The sequence below is a fragment of the Poromitra crassiceps genome (assembly GCF_964638095.1).
Source record: "Poromitra crassiceps genome assembly, chromosome: 17".
NCBI classification, from domain to species: Eukaryota; Metazoa; Chordata; class Actinopteri; order Beryciformes; family Melamphaidae; genus Poromitra; species Poromitra crassiceps.
In genome coordinates this window covers 19,752,557-19,765,000 of record NC_139635.1, presented here as the reverse complement: position 1 = coordinate 19,765,000, position 12,444 = coordinate 19,752,557, and positions in this window count along the sequence as shown.

Sequence of the window (12,444 nt, the reverse complement as noted above, 5' to 3'; positions counted from 1 at the left end):
GGTATCCATAAGGATCGGGAGAAGAAAAAGGACGGAACCTGATCTTCATGGACAAGAAGCAATTCATGGCCTTGATTGCCGCGGTTATTAACTGTGCTGGGATTGGGCTTGACACTGTTAAGAGGTATGGATGAGGTGGACGTATCTGGAGCAGAGATAGATACAGAGAGAATAATTCAGCCCATCCCATTCAGCGAAGAAGACTGTTAGTCTTTTCGTCGGGGTGTCGTGAGGCGTCCCAGATGCCCAGACGCTGGTCTTTGATTATGTCACACTACAAGAGACCCAACCCTGAAATTGTCTCGCCTGCAACCAAATCGTTTTAATATTGGCTGATATTCATGGGGTCTGAGCCTGGCATTAGTGCAGTAGGGGCATGTTGGAAAAGCGGCTGCCAACTGTGTGTGATCTTGGCGAATACTGCATCAATTTCAAAGATTGCTGTTGACATTTTACCAGCTCAGTGGCCTTGTGGTCTGAGTGTCCGCCCTGAGACTGGGAGGTCGTGAGTTCGATCCCCGGCAGAGTCATACCAAAGACTATAAAAATGGGACCCATTGCCTCCCTGCTTGGCACTCAGCATCAAAGGGTTGGAATTGGGGGGTTAAATCACCATGTGATTCCCGAGCGCGGCGCACGCTGCTGCTCACCGCTCCCCCAGGGGATGGGTCAAATGCGGAGAACAAATTTCACACATTGTGTGACAATCAGTGGGACTTTACCTTACTTTACTTTATTTTAGTTATACCTAAAAAAAATATGAAAATAGGGTCCAGGTTGAAAAAAAAAAAAAAAAAAAAAAAAAGCAACGGTGCACTGACAATCACGCGGTTGATCACTATAACCATGATCACTGTAAGCAGATTCCACTGTACAAAAATACAAATATGTCTGCCGCATCAGAGATGCAGACCAAATGGTGTTGATTGCATATTAACCTACATTCGTCTGGGAATTGGTCTCCCCCCTCCGTTATAAACAAAGTTGACTTGAGATCAAAGCAGGATTTTCAGTCAGAAGAAGAAGAAGAAGAAGAAGATTCCAAAATAACAAACTATTTCATTGATTCCGATTCCAAAATAACAAACTATTTCATTGTATTGCTGTTTCATCTGAACCTGATAGCCGACATGCCGTTAGACAATGCTGTCGATCACAGGTACTTGGCAGAAGGTCAATAGGCTTTAATTCAAAATAACTTCACTGACACGGATGTTCTGATGTGGTAAACGCACTCATCTCAAACGAACACAAACAATTCCTTAGTAATTGTTGTTTCACGCAAACCTGATAGGTAGCAATGCTGTTAATTTGGGTCAAACTGCGGATTGTACCTGTTAACCGGGATAATTGTCCTGATGTGGAAAACACCACCCGTCTCAAAATATCACAATATTAGGCACAACATGGGATAATGCTTTAACCTAAACTGAGTGGAGAAAACATAAAATATAGCCTATAGGCTACAATGCAATAAGCCCTATCTGGTGTGTGTGTGTGTGTGTGTGTGTGTGTGTGTGTGTGTGTGTGTGTGTGTGTGTGTGTGTGTGTGTGTGTGTGTGTGTGTGTGTCCTATGTGTGACACAGAGAGGGGGTGTATGTGTGAGGAAGCAAACATTATTTGTGTCGAGTGTTCACCCATTACAAAAGAGAAGCGTGTATTTGATATTATTATGATGTTTTAGTTTCACATCAAATTAATTTGATTAAATCGTTTACATTTATAAGTAAGAACAGTACTATATTACCAAAGCACACACATACTTGCAGTTAACTGTCATTACAGTTGGAGGTTACATTAAAAAAAATTCTCAGTATAAGAATAGTATAAGAAATGGAAAAAAAGTATAAGAATGGAAATATAAGAAATATTAGAATATGAGTAGAATTACAGAACATTAATACTCATTATTGTATGTTTAGTAATGTAATGTATATTATGTAGCGCTTCACTGTTCACTGTTGCTTTTGATCGTGTGCTCAAAGACACTTTACAAATAGAGGATAAAACAACTTTGATAAAGAGAGAAAATATTAAAATAGAGAGAGAGAGAGAGAGAGAGAGAGAGAGAGAAATATTATAGGTCAAAAGCAACAGTGAAAAGGTGTGTTTTGAACACTTTTTTTTTTAAAGATGACATAATGAGTATGAAAGACAATGAGTTTTGGCCTGTCAGATGTGACTGGGGAGGGCATTCCAGAGGGAGGGGGCGGCTGCAGCAAGGCCCTGTCAGAGGCCCCCCTGTCACAGCTTTAGCAAAGAGATACCTGTGATTCTTGTCAAAGTGGATATAAATTGTATGATTATAGTCAGCCAGACAGTGAGATGGAGATTTACAATGGTGAGCCCCCCCCCTTTTTTTTAAGACTGGGGGGGGGGGGGGGGGGGGGGGGGGCCTGGCCCCCCATTAACTCCGCCCATGGAGACACCCTAACCCACATTACGCATGGAGATTACAGTATCCATCGCCCAACTTCATTCAAATTAATTTGCCGAAACAGTTAAAGCCCCATTCAGTAAGTTTTCCACTGCGCCCTCTGCGTGCAATAGTATCGATAACGATATCGCCGTTCAAAGTCAACAAAACACAGCGCCAGAAAGCTCTATGTACATGTTGTGACATCGGGTACTCACCACGTGATGAAATAATAATGCATAGTCCCGTGAAACATCATTTTCGTAGAAAATCCGAATCGAGTTACTTCCTTGTATTCATTCAGACAGCGCTTCCGCTGTACAGCGCATGCGCGCGTCCTGTTTTTCTTTCTTTTTTCTTGCTACGGGACGGGGCAGACAATTTGCTTAGTCCCAGTGCTGGCCAATGGAGGGCGGTGTGGGATAAATAAAGACGAGGGTCTCCCTATTACAAGTCAATCTACCATGTCCTGTGATTAAAAAGCTCTTATATTACTGTAAAAAATGTCAAAAATCTTACTGATTGGGGCTTTAAATGCCGTTCTTAACTCATTGAGTGCCAATGACGTCGATCGACGTCAAAGTAAATAGTGACGTTGAGTCAGCCCTGGCTACAGCCCACTACAGTATAGGGGGCGTTGGAATTCCAGGAGGGGGCGGCGACAACGTAACACACTATAGAGGGAATGCACCGACGCCACGCCCCCTCCCGAACACGCCCCCTCAGCCGGACTGAGCAGCACTGAGTGTCAAATTTCCAAAACAAACGTGGCTTCTGCCAGGGGTAGTAGCGAAACCACGGCTAATATAAACGATTATCTGCTTAAAATAAAGGCAGTTGGACTCGAATGTGACCCTTACAGCTTGCCAAAGAACCAGTGGTCCATGGACGTAGACATGTGGCCAGGAATAGGGTTTCCTGACATTTATATGTACTTAATATCGACGCCGGGGAAATACACAAACCAAAGCATGAAAGCATACAAGAGCCTGGACGTAGCGTGGTCGTACTTCAAGGCTGGATTTGTTGGCGACATTAAAGTAACGAGGACAGCAATGGATATTCTGGTTGTATGTGGAGAGGTACATATTTATTTTATTACAACTTTTATTAAGAAAAATATAGCATACGCTGTCCCTAGCTTTGTTCAGAGTGAACACTATCACTCATGTAACGTTATATCTGTGCAGTTAGAACACAGCCAGAGAATGAATGAGCCCTCATTGAAACCCTGGATAGCTGCAGAGAAGACCGGGACCGTTTCATTAGCTTTCGGCAGCCTGTAAAAAGATACCTCCGACGCCTTGTTGAATCTATTTTTACAGTCAATGGCACAACAGCACTTTACCATTTTCGTTGTTTTCTCGCGGAAGCTGAACGCTAAACACCGTGACCCGGCGGCGCCACCTGGCTTGTTTAGACGTTTTGACACTCACTGCAGCTGAGTGGGCGTACCCGCACTGACTGTCGCGTCCGTGACGTCACGTGCATTCCCTCTATTCCCAGCTTGAAAAACATGAGCAGACCAGTTGCCTTATAGGCATCAAGTCAGCCGTTTTACTCGCGATTACAGACCCGTTAATAGAGACGTGTAATTGTGCCTTTTATGCCAATATAACGCTCTTCCAAAGAGCCTCTCCTCTTTGAGATCATTACAGACAAGTAGACAAACACTGCCACCAAGTGCCAGCTTTACAACAATAGGCCGTATAGTTAATAGACAAACTATAAACACACTAACACAGCCTGACAGCCACCAAGTATGTGCCTGCTTTAACGCTCCTTTTCAACAATTACAGACAGTATAGACGCTACTGACACGCCAGCGGGAACATAGCCTAATTATGTTGTCCCACCTGGCTGCGTGGAGATACCCGGCCGGCCGCTCAGAGTGCAGGCTGCCCCGTTGCTGTCCATGGTGCTGACAGTAGGCTAGGCTATAGACAAGCTACAGACACAGCCACAAAGACGTGCCTGCTTACCAATATTTAAATTAATCCATTCATAACAACAATAACAGCGTGTGTACCAGCAGCGCAAACATCAAACAACAATGCAATAAATAGAATAACCAGCCTCTTACCTGTAGTAGTCAGGGCCGTAACCAGGGTTCCGAAATAGGGGAGGTCCAGCTAGGGGAGGCGGAGTCGGCGGCGCCCTAAAAAATTGAGTTCCCCCCCCCCCCCTTTTTTAGCCATATTTAGAGTAATATATCATTTTAACACGTTGAGTGCCAATGACGAGATATCTCGGCTTACAGAATCCAACCGTTGAGTGCCAAAGACGAGATATCTCGGCTTAAAAAAAAAAAAAAAAAATTTGACGGTGGGACATCGATCAACCCCTTTTACGTCTCCTATACCAATATTGGAGGAAGAGAATGTGTATAATCTATTTTACCGACCAGCTAAGTGGCGACAGTGCTCTCCCGACAGAGAGAAAGCCAACCAAAAACAGCCGCGGGAGCAAGCCATTCTCAAGGAAATGGCATGGCGATTTTACAGTCATCAGTCACCAGACTCGCCCGAGAGCGGCCGCGCCAGCAGCACACCGAGAGCGGAGAGCGGTGCTGGCGTGGGGGATTGCAAATTTGCATAATAGATTATGGGTGAAACACACTTTGAAACACCCGCAGAAAGGTCAGAATCGCACGCATTACGAAAACCCAGAAACGAACGAGCCTCATTCTCATACTGTAGGCGAAAACGCTTTCACGCTGCTGCACACCGGCGCACAACGGTGGGGGGTTCCAAAAATAGACTGGGTGGGCAGCATAAAGCCTAGAATCGCACAAAGCTTCATCAAAGCTCTCAACCAAAAATCCAAGAAACGATTGAGTCCCATCCACAGTCCACACTCGCCACACTCGCCGACGAGGGGCCGCCAGAGAGGGAGGCTGCTCACTGCTCAGACAGGCAGGAGAAACTGGCTTGTGACAAACGCCACCAGACACGCCCACAGAGGGAGGAGTTTAACACATTGAGTGCCAAGGACGTCTGTGCACGTCCTAAAAAAAAGCACGCAGGCTGCACAGAAACCGCACCACGCCACCACATCAGAAAACACCAGCCAGAGTCAGTGAATGTGCTCGAAATTAGAGTGCAAAAGGTATTCATAAAAGTGACTATATCTTGGAAAGTAAAAAAAAACGACAGAAAACCCTTGAAAGTGCACTTTTTTCAGAGGCTGCCATTTCATAATGGAACTGTCTAGAAACAAAATTTCTTCTTTGGAAGAAGCAGGAGTGTTCAATGTTTCATTAAAGTCCAGCCCCGTCAATATAGCCATAATAGAAAAAATTCTATAGCTGTTTTCAACTGAATGGAAGCGAATCTGGCACAGGCTGCAGACAATTTTACTGAAGCGCTGTGGCACTCAATGTGTTAAAGGAGAGGGTGTTCAGAACTATATTGTTCAGATGTCTGATCTCTCACTGATGCCAAAAATAAATGGTTAAAGTGACTGTTCTGCCTGTTTGATTGAATTTCACAAAACTGCGATTATCTCAGCTTCCTGTCTCAGACGCTCAAACCATGCTGTACTCAACGGCTAATATCTACATAACTACTAACTCTACAAACTAACTCTTTTAGACAGAGAAAGCACACATTCTATTAGTACTTTTGTGAACTTCGTGTTCACAAAGTCCAAGCAGAAAATTATCCTCGGCTCTTGTAAAATGAGCCAGAATCCTCAAAAAACGGCTTGGCAGAAGCTACCTACAGTAAAAAAAAATGGCTGGCAGTGAATGTGTTAAATCAACATTAGGATTATACTGTTGTGATGTCATTATTCAGTATATTCTCTTTCATGTCACCACCTGCTCAGCTCTCCTGTCAACATAATTGTAACTAACAAACACAAACTGTTTTAGCCAAATTCATATCAAAATGACACCTACAAACACAGGTACACAACCCAAGCCGTACACAACACACAAAGTCATCATCGATAATAAAAAAAACTTACAGAGGGACATTTATTTATTCCTGATAGGAACGATTGAAAAATAAAATAAAATATATTATGTTGTTTTTACCTTTACACCACCTCTTTTTGTTACTTATTGGGTCATGAAACTGAAACCATGCATATAGCCACCTGCATACCTTCGGGAGCTTGGCAATTGGCATCATGCATGATTAGCCAGTAGCATCCCAACGTGTCACACAGGTAACATTACTTAAGAGACAGACTAGACACTTACTTTCTTGGTTGTTGCTAAAAAATCTGTCAGTGTCACTCACTGTCTGTCGTTCACTCGCTCACTGTCTCGCAGCTCGCTCACCTTCAATTATCTCGCCAGGCAGACAGACAGTCATCACTCACCACCAGGGGCGGACTGGGATCATAATTCAGGCCGGGCATTAGATACCAAGCAGGCCAGGCGGATACGGGCCGACGCGAGTGAAAAAATTTGGGCCGTTTGAAGCCCTATTTGGGTCGTTTAAAGCCAGATTTGGGCCGTTTGAGGGCCGTTTGAAGCCTAATTTGGGCCAAGTCCAATTTTACAATGAGATGCACCCACTTTAAACCTGAATAAAGTAATAAAACCACTAGTAAACCAGTAGGCGGCGCCTGGCCTGCTGTTCAGTGAGTGGCCTGGCCTGGCCTGCAAAAAAAAAAAAAAAAAAAAAAAAAAAATTTGGCAGGCTGAAATATTAGGGGAGGTCCGGACCTCCCCGTCCTCATAGCTAGTTACGGCCATGGTAGTAGTCTGTCTAGAAGAGCTGCAGTCTTCTTGAGGAGGAGTGAAACCTCCTCAGCAACAACTCTTTCCATTCATCTTTGAATTTTCTACTGAGGTCATTCTCAAAAGCCAGCTGGATCAGATGGGCTTTCCCGTGAATGCAACATGCTGCGTCTGTGATCAGAAAAGACCTTCTTCAGCGTGGAAAAAGAGTTTTCACACATCGCAGTTGATGCTCCAAATGTCAGTGCGTGTTTGAACGCTGTCATCACCAACGGCATAGCAGCACTGAAAACGCTGGCATGTTTTGAAACAAGTTGGGCCAATGTTCCTTTCTCCTTGTCCTGATACCGAGTTTGCACAAAATGACGTGCAACAGTGAACTGTGACTCAACCATGGCTGTCTTTGTTAAATCAAGTAGTGGTTTCACTTTCTCGGGGTCGAGGAAATTCTCGCTGCCGGGGTCCAACGCATCCAAAGCTGTCATGTACCGTAAATTCCGGACTATAAGACGCACCGGTCTATAAGCCGCGGGACCAAAATTGACTATTTTTTTCTTCTATAAGCCGCACCGGTCTATAAGCCGCGGGTGTTTTGATGTTTAATTACCATATGAAAGGGTTCGTGCACAGAGAGGAATGTCGGGAAAGCGATGGCTGTTTGGGGAAGCTCCCATTTATTAACATTTCAACAAAACAAAACAAAAGTCAGGTCACTAATCCCCAGACAAAATCACACAACAATAGGCTATATGTGCAGCAAACCTGTAACCAGAGAAGTCAAGTCACTAATCCTCGTCTTCCTCTTCTTCCTGCGTACTGAAACCACCAAAGTCCTCATCTTCAGTGTCGGAAACGAACAGGTTCAGGGTGGCTTCGTCAACCACTCTCCTCTCTCCTTCATTGTCACTCAAAACCAACGAACTCCTCTTCATCACTGTCGGCATCGAACAGCCTCTGAAGCCTCTGACGGCCCTCAGCGCCAGCTGTGGCGGCGTCATCCTCTTCATCCCGCAGCAGTCCAGCGTTTTGGAACCCGTTGGTGATTGTGGATGTTTTCACACTCCTATAATATTCCGCTTCTACTGCTCGTCTTGTTGTGAATATTCCTTGATCTTCCTTTGTGTGAATTCGCCGAAGTTTGTGATTTTCTCCTGGTAGTCGGGGGAGGGAGTTGGCCGAGTGGCCGTTTGCTTACCGTAATTACCATATGTAAGTGGTCACGCACAGAGGGGATTGTCGGGAAAGAGATGGCTGTTTGAGGAAGCTCCCATTTACCGTATTACCGTAACATTTCAACAAAACAACATAACACAACACCACCGTTGTTTATTTTTACAGTGCACACAGTGTCCGCGGTGTGGTGAAAAGAGGGCAAGAGAGGAAATTAAAACAGAAGTGGATTTATAGTTAGAAAGAGTGCTAAAGAAGAGAGAATTCCGTTTTTTATTTTTTTATTTTAGTTACTCACAGTACTATTGACCAGTCCAACTCAAAAGATATTCGGCAGTTTCACTTTGAGCTCTTGTTCCGCCGCTGTCCATCAATGGTTATGACGAGTCTCGCTGGGTACAGTACGCCAAAGCGATATCCATTGACTTGATGATGCTGTTGTATGTTGCGCGTTTCTGTTGCACCAACGCGGAGAGGTCCTGCCGGACGAAAAAGCGCGTACCCTCCCAGGTGAGGGGCTTCTTCCCCGCAGCCTGGAGGATGAGTTGACGGTCGGGCCAGCGGAGTAGGCAGATGAAGATGGCCCTCGGTGGCAGGCCGGGGTCTGGACGTGGCCGAGGCGCCCGGTGTGCCCTGTCCACCTCTGGTGGTTTCTCGCCTTCCTTCAGGTCCAGGATGTAACACAGGATTTTGCCACGAAAGCGTCCATGTCACCCATCTCAGCTCCCTCTTTTACATTGATCAGGCGAATGTTATTTCTTTTACTCCTGCTGATTAAGTCATCAACCTGCGTGTGCAGGGTTTCGATTTTGCATTTTATCCATTTTCGGACTCACTGTGTTGTTTTTGTCCTCCAGTGCGCGGATGCGCTTTTCCGCATTATAAACTCTGTTCACGGTTGCCTTAGTTTCTTTAGTGAGTGAGTGGATGGACTTCTGCACGTTTTCAAACTTGTTTTCAAGCTGCTCAAAACCTCTGAGCGATGTCGGACTTAATCGATAGTGTTTCACGGAGTAAAAGTTTAGCCCAAGCCGTGTCTCTCCAGCCTCCAGCAGGTGAGTCATTTCCTCATTCATGGCGTGATTGCTTCGTCTTTTTCTTTCTGCTTACCTGTGTTGTGTTATGTTATGTTATGTTATGTTGTTAAAAGAGGGCAAGAGAGGAAATTAAAACAGAAGTGGATTTATAGTTAGAAAGAGTGCTAAAAAAGAGAGTTTTTTTTTTTTTTTTTTGGAAAAAATCCATAGATAAGCCGCACCGTTATATAAGCCGCAGGGGCCAAAAAACGGGAAAAAAGCCGCGGCTTATAGTCCGGAATTTACGGTACTTGCCATTCCGCTCGCTGAAACGTGCAGCCATTTCACTGAGAATAGAGTCAATAATCCCAAAAAACAGCCGCTTGCACTCCTGTTCAATGTTCACTTCGCGCTGACCAATACTCTCATCCACCACGTAGTCTCTAAGAGACCTGCTGGCTTGACGCAGACGTTTTGAAGGAGCAGGGCCAGCATCGTCATCTGCTGCACTGTCAGTCCATAACTTTGCAAATTCTGCATCTGATCGTAGATTTTCGACACAAGAAGATGCAGTTTTAATTAGCCCTACTGCAGTGCATAGATCAGTTTGCTCGGCTTGTAGCAACTTGTTAGGTGGATCCATCAGTCCCAACACTTTGTGCATCACACAGGCAAGGAACTTGAAGCTGCGTTCTGTGATGGCCTTGTGAAGACCAACAGCTTCAATTTTCACATCAGCACTTGTTCTTGCGGTTCCGATTTCTTTCAGGAAATCCACAAGCGTCGTGTGTGATTTCAGCACCACTGACACTGTGTCAAGGTGTCCAGTCCACCGCTGATCTAGTAGTCTTTTAATTTTATTGAAGTTTATTGAAAATTTCTGGTACAGGACTATAGTCCTCTACACCAGACTCACACTCAGTACAAAAATAAAAAGAAGTCACGTTGTAATATACATTTAAAAAACAATACAACACAACAACATATAACATACATTAAAACAAAGTACCAGAGCCAAATACGTGGTCTCATAATAGAATCAACAGCCTGCCCTATAGTTATACAAGAAATCCTTTGTTAACCAATGTTTATCTAATCTGTTTTTGAACGTGTTAACTGAAGGGGCCTGCACCACCTCGTCTGGAAGTTCATTCCATTCTCTTACAGCACGAACTGTAAAAAAGTTTTTCCTCCTTTCAGAGCGACAGTTTGTTGGAAATAGCTTCAGGGAATTCCCTCTTAACACATATTTATTGTTCCAAAAATGGATAATAGGCTCGGCTGTGAAATCATATATTTTATGAACAAGTTTGTATACCTCGATCATGTCGCCTCTATGTCTCCTGTATACTAGAGTTGGTAATTGTAAGTATCTTAACCTCTCTTCGTATGATTTTTCATCCAGCCCTGGAATCAATTTGGTTGCTCTTCGCTGTACCTTCTCGATTTTTTCTATGTATTTCACTTTATAAGGAGACCACACAGAACTTGCATATTCCAGCTGAGATCTCACCAAAGATTTATACAGGGGTAAAAATAAATCCTTACTTAAATGCAAAAAGGTTCTTTTAATGATCGCCAACATAGAGTTAGCTTTTTTTATTTTCTCCAATATATGTGTTTGAAATCCAAGTGAGCTGTCAACTACAACTCCTATATCCCTCTCCTCCTCCACTTGTTGGATCCCCAGATCCCCAACAGTGTAGTTTGAAACCTCTGCACTTGATTTCCCAATATGTAACTGTTTGCATTTGTCTGGATTCAATTTTAGTAACCAGGTGTCACACCATTTACTCATGCTGTGTAGATCTGCTTGAAGATGGTCTATATCTGAGTCCCCAGCTATGATTCGGAATATTTTCGTATCGTCAGCAAAGAGGTATACATCAGATTGTATCACACATGGTAAATCATTTATATAAACAACAAAAAGCACAGGGCCCAGCACTGATCCTTGAGGGACTCCTGACGTCACTGGTTTCCAATCTGAAGTGGCTTCTCTCCTTTATACTGTGCAGCTACAGTGGGCTTTTTCAGAAATTTATAAAGTGAATTACACACATCAAAGAAATCCCCAACTGCGCTCTCTGATGAAATGGCATGCACGACCACAAGATGTAATTGATGGTTAAAACAGTGTATGTAGGGAACTTCTCTCTTCAGCTTGTTTTGTACAAGTTTTTGCATCCCTCCTTCTCTTCCAGACATGACGCTGGCCCCGTCATAACATTGACTTAGTATTTTGTTTGTGTCGAGACCAACGTTTGACAGCTCTTCAAGCACCACGTTAGTAAGTGACAGTGCATCACACTTGTCAGTGGTCTGCATGGACACCAGCCTCTCTTGCACTTTGCAGCTCTCGTCTACATAACGAATAACTATAGAGACGTTCTCCTTGCCTGTCGGGTCCTTGGTTCCATCCACCTTAATTGTGAACCATGCCTCTCCAACATCTTTAACGATTTGCTCTGTCACGATCGTACTCATCAGTTCAATGATAGTATTTTGAATATCATGTGATGTGTATGTAGCGTTCCTGGGGATTGTACTGAAAGCCTGTGCTAGCTCCTGGTTTTGTTTCAGTGTGTAATCAAATAGTGACAGAAACAGTCCACTGCCCGCTTCACCTCTGCTATCAAGTGCATCAATACTCCCTCTCAATGGCAGCTCATTTGACACAAGGAATTCTATTATGTCTACAATTGCAGACACATAGAGGCGGTTTCGAGCAAGCTGATCAGAGTTAACCATGGTTGAAATCTCCCTGTCTGTGTGGCATCGCAGTTGCTTCTCTTTCCAAAGAGACATGCATGTTTGGTGCTCTTTACTGTTAGCATGTCTGCTAAATCCTTTTGCTTTATCGTTAGCATGCTTCCAGTTGCTAAAACCTGTTTTTGTGAAAACCGAATCTTCAGTCCCCCCAAATTTCCTGCATGGAAAACAAAATGCTGAATCTGATTGCACTGAATATTCTAGCCACTCCCTCTCCTTATACCAATTAATCGAAAATGATCGTTTACAGTCATTTTTAAATTGTTTCTGTGGGAACTGCTTGAGGCGAACTTGTGCTGGCTCATCATTGCCCAGGTCGGACAGGTCCTGTGGTGTTGGTGCTGGGTGCTGCTTCTTGTGGCTGGTGGTCTGCGAC